This window comes from Trachurus japonicus, chromosome 10 (genome assembly GCF_045865225.1).
Source record: "Trachurus japonicus isolate A0001 chromosome 10, Traja_1.0".
Classification (NCBI taxonomy): domain Eukaryota; kingdom Metazoa; phylum Chordata; class Actinopteri; order Carangiformes; family Carangidae; genus Trachurus; species Trachurus japonicus.
The window spans coordinates 6,391,138-6,404,216 of record NC_140916.1 but is presented as its reverse complement, the minus strand read 5'-3'; the positions used below and the strand labels follow the sequence as shown (position 1 = coordinate 6,404,216).

The window sequence follows — 13,079 nt, the reverse complement described above, 5'->3', positions numbered from 1 at the left end:
TCTGTCGTCTGAGAGAATGTCTGAAGTAGGTTAGCACTCAGCGCTTGCACAGGGGAGGAAATTGAAATGCTGAAATAAGGAGTAGCTTGGGAGAAGATGGAGGAGCTATAACCGGGACAAAATTGCCCCGCCATGATGAGAAGGAGAGACATATCTACTCGGACACAGGGGAGTTCCTCCACTGGCCAATCACTGAGGTGTGTTGCCATCCTTTATTCTTCATTCCAATCTTGGTTTAGTGTCAACACCAGGCTTATGAATACTTCTTTTTTTTCCCTTCTTCTTCACTTGTTGTATCCACATCCCTTCCAAAATTACATTGCCACGCTGGGGTATACTGGTTTGTGAGTGCAGGGATTTAATACACTTCAGAATGAAATGGGCATCCTCCTGCCTTTCCCTGCTCTGTTCTTATGAGAGATTACTCTAGGGACTTTGATCGAGCAACAAGAATTCAAGCTGCATCTTTGTTGGCTCATGCCCTGTAAGCAGCACACAACACACACAAGTTCACACACTGGGCTCACCCATGCAAGCACTGGAGACACACATACGCACACACACAACCCTCTAACTGTAGTATGCTGAAGCTAAACCATAGTCTTCCCCTTTTCCTCGGCAGTTATTTTATTATAGTGCTCCCTTGTGGTATATCTTCTGTATTTGTTTTGTCACACTACATCACTTTCAGCCTACTCGCCTTCAAACACTGTATCTATAGCGCAATATGAGATCCCTCTTCTTTTTTTCTTTTTTTTTTCCGGGTGACATTGATAATTCCAATTTTATGCTGAGGTGTATTACACCCACTGCTTAAATTGGATAACAAAAAACAATGTGCACTTCCTAGGGAATCCACATCTCAAAAACCCATTTGATCAGTGTTTGAAAGACACATGCTGAGATCTGTTGGAGGGTTGTTTACGCTCTGGCTGCATTGCAAATAGCTTGTTGTTTTATGGGAAAGTGAAAGAGACATGGGAGAGTGACACAGACGGTCCCAATTCAATAACCCATAACGTGTTGTGGGTCGGATTTTTATCAGCATGTTTTTTAAGGGTTGTCACTGTACTGATTATTTGCAGATCTAGGCCTCTTAAGGGTAAAATATTGCTGCAGCAAGCCTTTTTTTCAGACCTTTGGATACAACATACAGTATGTGAATACTAAAGCCCTTGTTACCAATAAAAACCCATTCTCATTAATTGTACAAAGCATTGTTTTGCCTAATCTTTTGTTAATTTAATCACACAGATTTTCTTAAGATATGCAGTAAATAATGTGATTTATGAATCTAATTATAAGGCATCTAATCTCAAATAGAGTTGAATAGAGTTAATGTAGTATTTTCTTTTTGTTTTGTTGCTTGCCGGTTAACTTTATATGAAATCATGCTTCTGTGAAGATCAACAAAGATGCCTGAGACAAAGCCTTCACCCAGAACTGAGTGGTTGATCCAAATCCTGATGGGATGGGCTTGAAACAGAGAAGAAAAAACAAAAACTGTTATTCAAATTCCACACAAAGCTGTAAAAGAAACAGCTACAAGAACATCCCTGAAAGTCATCTGCCTACCTGCAGTCCAGAGAGGAATATTTTAGGCTTTGCCAGTGAGTGAATCAGCATATACTGTACATCTGTATATTCTAGATACAAGACTGAAGCATATTGATGTTGACTGTGAGTTTGTGCTGAATATCAGTGCCTCAGCTTTGCCTAAGTTGGGTGGACATGCCTAATCAGAATTAGCTTCAAAGACATCTGATCATCACAGGGCCATGTCAGGGCACACTGTTTCCCATAGGGAGTGTCCCATGGAAGAAGACAGTGGTGGTGCTTTGACTTGCCCCTTTGCCCCTTTGCACCCATACTGTATCTCACCAACCACCGAACTGAGACCAGCCGCCGGACAATGATAATTAAACTTTGTCATCTCGTGTGTCTCTGCTATGGCTTCTACCTCCTCCCACCCAGTTTTTAGTGGGATAGTTTGTGCTGTGTTGGTGATCGGTAGGTCAAGAGAGCCTCTTGATGCTCCTCCCAGAACCAACTGTCCTCCGATGTCTGTATGAATTACAAGACTGGCTCTGGTGACCTTCCTTCTCTGAGGAAAGTTTGGCCTCCTGATGCCCCGTCAGTTCCTGAAGGCTTGATCAGTGTGCAACAGGGTCAGTTCACCCTTTGACAACCGCAAATTAGAATCAAGCAGAGCTAGATTCACAATATGTAACAAGTGTTTCATAATCCTTTTGAAATAACAAGTCACGTAAGATATGAGCATGGTATGAAATGGTGCATGAGGACAAGAGAGTAAATGAGAATTTGAGGGTGTTTATTTGATCATGATTACTGCTGCTGCTCTGAGATGCCATCCCTGCTCAGGAACAATGTAGAAGGGTTACAGAGCTGCCCGCCCTTGTTCCTTGCTATTTTTTTTAGAACAATGTACACTCATTATTTTTACGCACATACTTGTTATGGTTTGTTTTTTCTTTTTGTTTTGTCCTTTTCAATGCTCTAACACACTGGCAAAATCCACCTGGAGAAGTTGTGCAGCCGTTGTAACAATCAGCAGCCTGATCAGTGGTTAAAGTTTCAGAAAGCCTGGGAGAGACTGTTTTTAATGGACTCCACACAGTCTTCCTGTAAGAAGATTAGGCCCGACCGACTGGGAGAGGGTTCGGTGTCCTTCCCTACAGGATCAACATAAAAGACCTCATCTTCCCTGGGGCCATTTCACTGGTTAACAATATGTACGATAAAGGCCACTGGCCAGTCCTTACACTGTAAGACCTTAAGCAGAGTTGTTTACCACAGCGGTTCCAACATACGTGCCGCATGTTGCATGAATCTTCAACCTTGTTTTCTCTCATGCTGTGTAATATTTACGGCTATATGGTTTTCTGTTAAGCACTGACATAGAAATCGTGCCCATAGGGCATAGTGAGGAATCCTAGTTCTGTTTGGTTACCCTAATACAGAGATGCATGTTTAGAGGTAGTCAAGCCACAATAGCAGTATCGCACGCAAGGACTGAACAAAGGAAAAACAAATCCTCTAATATATGATACATATGTCTTATGCATCTAATGTATTTGCAGTTTAGCTCTTTGTGCAAAATCTTATGGGATAGAGTGTTACTGAGAAACTGTACACTCCTTTTCTGTACTGGAAGCCGCATGTCAGCTGCACAGCAGCAGCAGCTGCAGTCATCTGTCACTGTCAACACTACTCAACATTTGTAGATGCTAACAGCCTAATACATAATGTACTTAAACATGCGAGTTAGAAAAGTGTAACTACAATAATTGTTTAACATAGTTTTGGTTGCCATTCCAGCACAAATGTGAGTAAAGCGAGAGTTGTTATGTGGCCGGTGTAGACAGCTGCATTGATTAAAGCTGAAGTACATTAGTTCCATCAGGCGGACGAGAGACAGAGGTCTGAAGAATGCTGCAGTGAAGTGCCATATGTAGACAGGATGTCAAGGTAACAGATGATGTCTTTAAAAGCTTTTGTAAATAAATAATTATTCTGAAACGCACCGTTGATTCTTTCAAGCTCTCCATAGGTTGACAGCTTTTAGTAACACTGAAGTGAGAGAGGAGAGTGTGGGTTGGAGATCAAAGCCATAACTGGTGGAATTGTGTCCACACGGGGGAATCGTTGCAGACTGTAGGGTATGGCTTTGCTGACGCAACAACAAGAATGTCTAGATTGTGCTTAAATTGTATTCACCTTTCCCCAGAGTCCAGTGTTAGTGAAATTCAGGAAGTGTCTTAGCTCACCGGATTTAAAAATCCTCCCCGGCAGGAGTCAGAGCTGTCAGTTAATGCATCGCGGCATGATCAGATGATAAAAATCACATTGAAAAGACAGGTGTGACCACAGCTGTGCTGATGTTACATAAAAAGGCAGCTGGTTAAGTCGAAGCGCAAGGCTCTGTTGGCTGCAGGGGTACATGGGAAAACTGGCACCTGTGATGCACTGTCATGTATGCATTTTTCTTTTAATGCATACTGTTGCAAAACACACACGCACGTACAAAAGCAATCAGGGTCTACCACAGTAAGTCACTCACTCAATGCCGACACCTGATACTGTGCATGTACAAGCTTACAAGCAGGTTCCACAGGGGGCAAACATAAATGTATGCACCATCAGCACCATCATTACTTCCTCAGTCATTCACTCAAGCTACAGGCATGCATGCAAATATATTAAAATGCACACGCACTTATTGCCCATGCTTACACAGTGTGAGACCTTTTATTACATGTAAGACAGACTGAGTGACGCCATGCACCCACCATTCACCCTCCTCTCTCTGGCAATCTATTCTTGCCTAATTATTTGGGGGGATGGGCTGGAGCCCTGCCTTAATTTGCCACTATGCAGTGTGCAATTAATCAAGGCCTTTGCTAACTGACAGCCTTAATGGACGCATTCAGCTCCTCTGTGATTGTCTGCTGGCTGCCTGTTCCTTCAGTGCGTAGCCTCAAAACTCAGACAAGCATATCCTTCAAGAGCGGCTACACATACAAGGACACTTCCACTGAATTGAATGGTGGGGTGGAGTGCTGAATGAGTACATTCATCTTTGCTTACCCACACCCACCTCTCAGTTGCACCGTGGTAATAACTGTGTTAGAAATATCAGCCTTTGATTCCGTATGATACTGAAAGACTTGTGCTCAACTGAAGCATTTGTGGGGGCAATTGGGACGAGAGTTAAACAACTACTGTTTTGCATTTGCTTTGTTTTTCATTTGAGTTGAAGAATGAAGGTTCTGAGATTATATAAAAGGGAGAAAACAAGTGACATGGAGACAAAGGCAAGCATGGGTGCTTTTAAGGTTTTCAAATAGTCCTCTGGCGCTTAAAGTTTCCACTGCGCTCGGCTCGAGAGCGAGTGAGGATGTTGCCTGAGGTGTAATGCAAAGACAGAAATATGGCTGCATTTACACCTGGAAAAAAAACTTTTCAGAGAAAGTCTGCATTCTCCAGAGGTCTGACCTCTATGAGGATGTGATGGAGTGTTCTGTAAAGAATTAGTTCTAAACTTGAGGGCACAATTCAAGTGCATTACACCTCCAGAGAGACCTTTTCATGTTGTATCTCAGGGTCAGACGATGGAAATGTAGGCCTCATCATGGCACTTAAGAATCACAACCACTTTAACAGTACAGTCACTTTTAAGTACTATAAATGCACTGTTTCTTTTTTTTCTTTTTTTTTTACAGGGGCAGCTGGCATAGTTTGATTTTATATAACATCACACATGGTATTCCTAATAAAGGACCTTCCAACTTGCCTGTAGCTTCATCTGCCACTCTCATTATAGCTCTGATGCATCATGTGGTTTGCACAATTTTCTATAGTACATGTTGCTCTGGCCATAATGTGTGGTGTAAGACCCAACTGTTAAAGCGCTGAGCTGTTTTCACCACGAAGCCTGTTCAGAATCTACACTTCAGTTATACCAGATTGGTAATGTGTGTGGGAAACGCACTTGTGGCAGATTTGAGGGCAATACCCAACATCTGAGAAGTACTTTCTGATTTCATGATCCTTCACAGGGACATAAAGACATGAGAGTCTTGATGGTTAAGTGAGTCAGTCTCAGTTGAAATCCACCCCAAGATGCTTGTCCAATGCAAATTACCCTTTTCTTTCATTTTCCTCTTTTATCCTTTTACCAAACGCATAAATTCATTAACAAAAAAAACGTTGAAATGAAATTTCAACAAATTGCCTATGTGCACAAAATAGAAATGAAGGCAAACCTATCCCCATAAGATTCATGTATTCATTTTGAAGCGTGGTTTCAGTCAGAATTGCTTTAAGGAAGAAACATGTCCTTTCATGTGCCTCAGTGCACAATGCTGTGGACCAAGATAGAATCCCAGTCATAATTATCATTGTCTGTTTCCATCATTGTTTCTGCTTTATGGCCCCATAGGCAACCTCGTGTGGCAAATTACCGAGCGTACATGAAGATGCGCTGTTGCAATGAAAGCACAAACAGTGCTAAAGATGAAAGATGGTTGGAGACAGAAGTGCCAATGTGATGACGCACCACAGAGCCGGGTGAGGAGAGGACGGAGCTCCCGAAAGCAGGAGCGCTGATTTTGTTGCTTTTGACAGGAGCACTGAGGAGTGCATCTTAAAGGTTCTAGCAAGGAGCCGAGGGAGACAGGTCCCCTAAGCGTCATGCCAATCTCTCCTCCATCCCACCAATTTCTCTTCCGGGACCCATCAGGGTTTTCACACAGATTTGAATTGGGATCCATTTGGTAGCGTTTGGCCAAGATTAAAAGCATGACCCTCTCTTATTTGTATCAATAAATAATGTCAGAAATGTCACATCACTGACTTTGCAAACTTTATATAAGTGTGGGGAAAAGTTGTCATACATTAGTCGACTAAAATTGATTTGTTCCACTAAAAAAATCCAGGCTTTATGAAGAAAAACACAACATTTAATTCCCCCCTCATCTTCTGCCAGGAGCAGTTGTTTGCTCCGCTGCTGAAAAGACATCCATGGATAGTAATTATGTGAAATCATGTGAATTATTCTTCAGGCTATTTAAATACCCAGCTACTGTGTCACATTCTTATTGTTTTTCCTGTTTGTGAATAGGAAAATTCCTGGCAATGAATACCCAATGAAAGTTTAGCCTTAAGAGTTGTTGTGTACCACAGCGCTTGACCAACGGAGGAAATATGATTGCATGCCTTTGCCCATGGACGTTCTGCTGTTGCTGAAGGCTGTTGGTGTTTACTGTAATGACTCACGCACACTGTGTTGGAGCCATTTTTAAATATACATGTTCCCTTTTTTTATATATATACTGTATATTTACCTCCTTAAGTGTGGTTATAGCTTTTGTGTTCATTTGTATATCTGTCACTACAGTTGTCTTATGAATATATAGTTTTTCTCACCTTTATGTGACGGCTACGGTATTTAAGAACTAAATTAAGTTTTAATATCAAAATATCCACTTGATGACACATGCTAATCCAACTGCGACAACATTGCTTACAATACCACTGACCAGAAAATCGCTGAAAGTACGACTTCCAACAATGCATGCCTCGACCTTTGTGGTCTCTCCCCCTGATGGAGGGTTTACATTGATGGAAAAGCCCCAGGGTTATGGTGATATGAATGACCAAGTACTGACCTTTGACTCTCCTGCGCTTTACCCCCGACTGTGAATAAATGACTCTAAAGGGCCCCATCCCAGAGGATTAATGTGCTCAGCAAAGCTTCAAGCTGCTCACAGAGAGCAGACAGAGTGAAAGATGTGCCGTCGAGCCTGTACAGCGCAGTGACACAGTGACGGTAGATGTCGGAACAGCTCTGTTAGGAATCCTGTTGCTTTTGTCATTCAGGAATCAGCTCTGTGTTAAGGGCAATAGCACCACAGGTGATACCGAGGTGAGATTAAACTTGATGTGTAGAGCTAATGAAACATATTAATCACATTGGATAATTGGTACCTGCAGGCCATACTCGTGTAAGGGCGAACAATAGAACTTAATTGTTAAGATTAGTCGTCTCAAGCAGACACAGGTACAGTATGCAATTGTGCATGTTCTCTCCGAAATCTCCATTTATCACTTCAACCTTTTTGAGTGTTAACCAAGGAGCTGAAAGGCACAGGCTGTCTTTACACTGCATCGTTCAAGTGGCCCAATCCAATCCAATATGCATGGAATCAGATATTGTCAGATCAGATTCAGGCCCCTGTCATATGTGGAAATAAATTAGATACAAATCGAATATCTGCCAGTACATCTGAAGTCTAAACAGACAGATCGGATCTTTCCTAGCAATGCATATGTCATCAATGATATTCCCGTGCCCACACGTTTCTCTGAACCTTTTGTAAGGACAGACGTTTACTACGTTTGTAAACAGTGACGTGTTGGATATGAACTATGAGCACCAGACTCACCTTCGTTTATAATTATTATGGAATTATAACGTGACAATCTCACGTCTTTAAAAAAAAAAAAAATCACTAGTGTATTTCCTATTTAGTGGGTTGTTTCACGCAAGAAAAGCAGGTGTACAGTAAATGCAGATATCAGATATGGGTCACTTCTGATAGAACATGTAAGTAGACAGTCTAAAAAATTGGGATATAGGCAACAAATTGGAATTGGGCATCAAGGCCTGTAGTATAAAGTAGACAAAATGTGTGGAAACCTGGTGGAACACTTCTCATCTTTTAAAGGCCTAGTTTGACATTTGCTTTCTCACTGAGAGAAATTCAGGTTAATTATAATTCTTGGTGCCTGACTCTGAAGCTAACAACATTTACCTACCAGCACGTTAAATATTTCCCAAAATGTTCAACTATTCTAAGTGTTAATAAGTGACCTTGTTGGCAGTCCTTGAGGCACTGCACTGAAAAGCTTATTCATCAATTTGACTTTTACCAATTATTTATGACAGCAATTACAATATTTCAATTAAATATTATGTACAATGTCCTTTCTTTTGGCTATACCATTAAATGATTACATATTCCTATCATAAAGAGCAGGGATCTCTCCCAACAACGTGGCAGAGAAGTCTGATAAGATCGAATTTCATGGATGGAAAAGCTGGAAACTCACCTGTATTTACAGCTGTGTGTACATGAAGAGAGAGCGAAGATGGAGAAAAGTCTGTGTGTTTGCATGGTACAGTTGATAAATCTGAAGCGTAACAGAAGGTGATCCACAGGGCAAAAACATTTTACACTGATTTTGAGTCAGCCATGTGTCTCTGACCGCAGTTGTTTCAAGGAACATCAAACTTCAGAATTGCTTCTTCACCACTGAAATGTGAATAGCTGCAAGGAAACCAACCGGATATTAAACATGAAATAATTTTAGTGTGAAATTGCCATTTTCTGTTTCCGTCTACATTTTTGCCATCTATCATCTGCCCAATGTCTGCCTGTTATTGTCAGATTTGATTCCAAACAAAATGGATGCAGTTGATATGCTTTCATATTCTGATAAATTTTCCAGCAGGAAGATAAATAGTCCAGATATGTTTGTGCTTGTACAAGCATTTTGCAGGGCTAGCGCATTTGTCAAGCGCTGCTGACACTGTTGTGGAGGAGTCCTCATGGATCACTTGGTTTCCAGGAAGAACGGAGGCCAGAACGGACAGAGGGAGTCGTTCTAAATGAAGATGCCACTCTCATATGCCTTTAAATAAAGCATCGGACCACCTGCTATGTCGAACCACATCGAACATTTTCTGTGTATCATCAGCCCCAAAGTGCGTGTGTGTATGTGTGTGTGTAGGCTGGCTTTCACCCACAGAGTCAGGGGTGAATTATGGCGTGTCAGCAGAGTTTTTTCTTATACTTTTATGTGAGTTGAATATGAATCTCCCCCCTCTCCTCTCCTCCCGTGCGCTCTCTTCATGCTGGTAAAGTATAAGACCCTCAGAAGCTGAGAGCATTGTTTAACTGTAGGGCCTAATTAAGCACAGGAGTGAAAAATCAGAGAGGGGGGCCGGGAGGAGGGAGGGAGGGATACCAGTAGAATAAAGGGTTGGGTGTGGAGGGAAAAGCCTTGGCCCATAGCACAGAACATAATCCTACTGTTGCTTTCTATGCACTTCACAAACCGTGGCATCACAATCACCGGCTTGTGCTTTTTTTTTCTACTTTAGCTTGATGTCCTAGTTTTTATTCCTGTCTACTATCTGATCAGACCCCCCCCCCCAATGGACGGCCCTCTGCTGTGCCCATCACTCCAGGAGTAAGGCTTGTTGATGTTAATTAAATCGGAGCTAAGCGAGGCGGCAGACTTGGTTAGGAGGTAATGGTCACCCGTTTTCAGCCAGCACTGTGGACTGCCCAGTCCAATGAGAGAGCAGAAGCGATGCACTGCCTCGGAACGGCACAGGCAAATAGTTAAGGAGGACGGGGGCAACATGCCGTTAAATTGAATGGGAAGGATCTTTAAGGCAGGGGCGCGGCTCTCAGGCTGTGGCCAGAGCTGATAATTTCAACGTCTACTAATCACATAAATGCCACTGAGCGCTAACAGCACCTGAAAATGATGTTTTCATAATATTTAGCTATCTCAGTTGGTTATATTTTGCTGCTTTGTTCTACTACCACAATCAATCATAACACTTCATCAAACAGATTTGCTGATTTAATGAGAGAGCGCAGTACTGACTTACAGGAAAGAGTCAATTCATCTCTGATGGATCTATACACCATCGTAGCAGTAGGCGCGTTGCCAAGCCCTTACTGCACATGCTACAGTATGTATTATTTAGCATACAAGTGCGACTAAGAAAATTACAAACATCGTTTCCTGTGTTACTGCTACATGGAGCTAAACTGAAAATAATCCAGATCGCCAATATTTGCCTGTTTATCCTAGTTACAGCAGGAGCCAGTGTGCGGTAGGAAAAACAACACAGACAGTTACGTCTGAGAGCATCTGCTGCAGCTCGGCTTCAGTCTTAAGTCACATCTCAGTGAAACGGGTAAAAGGGAATGTATGCATTTCATAGCTGTTTCATGCATAGGTGAACAAGGAATTGATGTCTCAATCAAATGCATGTTGGTGGTGCTTTACAATAGCTCATGTAATTATGGATACCATCCATAGTTCACAGTCAATCACGATCAAGTGGGAAACAGTGTGTTCTCTCAGCCCACATGCATTCCCAGGCTGCGGCTGCTGCTGCTGCACTGACTGTGATAAAGCAGTAGTGATGATTTCACATCTCATACCACATTTGCATTTTGATGTAGGTTACACCTTTATCTACTCTACGATGGGTAATATTGATCCAACTCTTTGCAGACTAGAGTGTGAGTGGAAGACAAAATCTCTCTCTCTCGCTATCTCCCTCTCTCTTACCCTCTTTCTCTTTTGTCAATTCATGCAGAAGCTCAACATCTGTAACCCTTCCATTCTTTAGATCAATGGGAACCATCACAGAGTCTTTTCTGGCTAACTGGACATGGAGTCTTTTTGCAGTTCACCTCAATGTGAAAAAAAGCAGTCCACATCTTACGTCTGAATTCTCTCGGTACGATAAAGTAATGGGAAAGCTTTTCGGGATGCGCTTTCACAGCAAAACCCCTTAACAGTTGAAGGTTTTTGAGTTTCCACCCATGTCGCAGTGACATATTGAGAAGGGTCGCGCGTGGATGAGTACATCTTTCACTGCTGACCTAATCTCATCTCTAGGAGTGAATATGGCACAATGTTCCCTGCCACAGCCGATGAAATCACATTCAGCTGGGCCACTAAGACAGGCAAATTGAGGCTCATTTTATCTGGGTTTATATTACAATATGTTATTATCCCAAAGCTGTCAGGGGAAAAGGAGAACAGGCATCCAAAGCTCAAAGTTTAGAGTGCTTTAAAAGTGCAAGGCCTGAGTACATGATGCATGTTTATGTGTGTGCCCATGCAGAAGACAGTACACTTTTCTCATTTTGAACTCTTTACTTCACAGTTGTAGACTGCAGTTATACTGGGATTGACTAGAATTAAATCAAACAGTTTATAAAATTACACACCGTTTGCCGTCTTCACACAAGAGATTTCTGTCTTTTGTGTTTTGTCGGTTCTTAGTTTGGGGAAAGAATGACATCATAATTAAACAGCACACACAGAGGAATGATCAGTAGCATTTTAACTGTTAAAATCATAAATTGATACCTAGGGGTGTCGTTTTTTTTGTTTGTTTTTTCTAAAATGTGGCTTTGATTGTTGCTTGTTCAATCGTGCAAATTCAAAGATTTATTTTACAAACGGGAACAAAGGAGGATTTTACTGTAGTGTCTTGTCAATGTATTTGTGAGAGTGTAAAACTTTGATTTAGGAAACAGGATGTTAGGTCAGAAGATCAAGGGTCAAGGTGGACTCAGAAAATAAGATTTTTCATATAAGGCATGTGTCATATGTCCGGTGGTAAAAATGTTTTTGTGACTAATGTTCACTGGTGGAAAAACATGGTGGGCCCAAAACGGCCAAAGGATTTCTTTTAGAAGGAAGGAAGCGGATGGTCAGTGGACTGCAGCTTTCTGGATGAGCTGTGAGAGTCAAAAAAGTCAATGGAAATTCTTGGGGGTGGGTGGGGTTGAACAGTGGTCCAGCCTGGAGATGGCAAGACCAAGACCACAGCTGATGGTGGAGCATGTTCTCACCCAATGGATGAGAACAAATCTGCCGGCCTAGAACATTGGCTGCTCTCTGTGTGGCTGCAGTCGGTTGTTGGACAAAAAACAGAATTTGTAGATAGGAAAAGTGTCACTCCAGCCTCAGTTTGAATATCACAGGGAGGAAGAAAGTAATTTTCACCTCTCATCTGTTGGGAACATCTATCTAAAAATGTCAGGTGAACGCATACAGTACTAATGGATTCATGACAACATGATAATGATGATACTGACAATAGGATGGGCCCAATAACTGAGCCCTGAAGCATCCTCCGCCTTAACCTCATATGCCAGTGTTTGTGTGTCTGACTGTGTGTATTTGGTAATCCTGGTGTTTCATATTAATCTGTCAATGTTTCCCATGATGGAGATGAGGACATGATTTTCATCAATAGCTTCTGGGCTCAATCAAATCGGCAATGAACCATGACTCTGCTGAACCTCATATGAATTTCTCTAACGTGTGTTTTATAGGCAGTCAAGTTGAGAAATGTCTTAAGTACCTGCATAGAATATAAACCTCTGGCAGCATTATTTACAACATTTTTTTGACTTTGTTATTTAGATTTAACACCAGGAGACTATCTTTTTTTTGCTTGGTTACAAAGGCTTTCATCAGTTTTCTTTAAATCTAATCTCTTACGACACTACGTGGACCAGTGGGTAGTGCTCCAGGTTGTTTTTTTGAGTGGCCCTTTTCTGCAAGTATCCATCACCTTTGAATTGCTTTTCATGTGCATGGTAAATCTGCTTTTGGATACTTCTTACGTATACAGATGGCTCCCAGTGGATCAATTAAAGAAAATGTTCTTTAATGTTGCACTTTTAAAGTAGTGAGAATAGTTTTCTGACTATGACCAACAGAACTCC

General features: G+C 41.7%; 1 protein-coding gene across 3 annotated transcripts in view; it reads left to right on the top strand.

Annotated features, from left to right (window-relative positions):
- lingo2 (leucine rich repeat and Ig domain containing 2) overlaps positions 1-13,079 on the top strand; it is a 216,522-nt gene that overhangs the window by 172,148 nt on the left and 31,295 nt on the right. The window contains exon 1 of one of the 3 annotated variants that reach the window (XM_085789048.1): positions 3-197. The exons of the other annotated variants lie outside the window; for them this stretch is intronic. The gene's annotated coding sequence lies outside the window, so the exon portion shown is untranslated. Of the gene's footprint in view, positions 1-2; positions 198-13,079 lie in introns of those variants that run through there. 3 annotated transcript variants of the gene reach the window in all.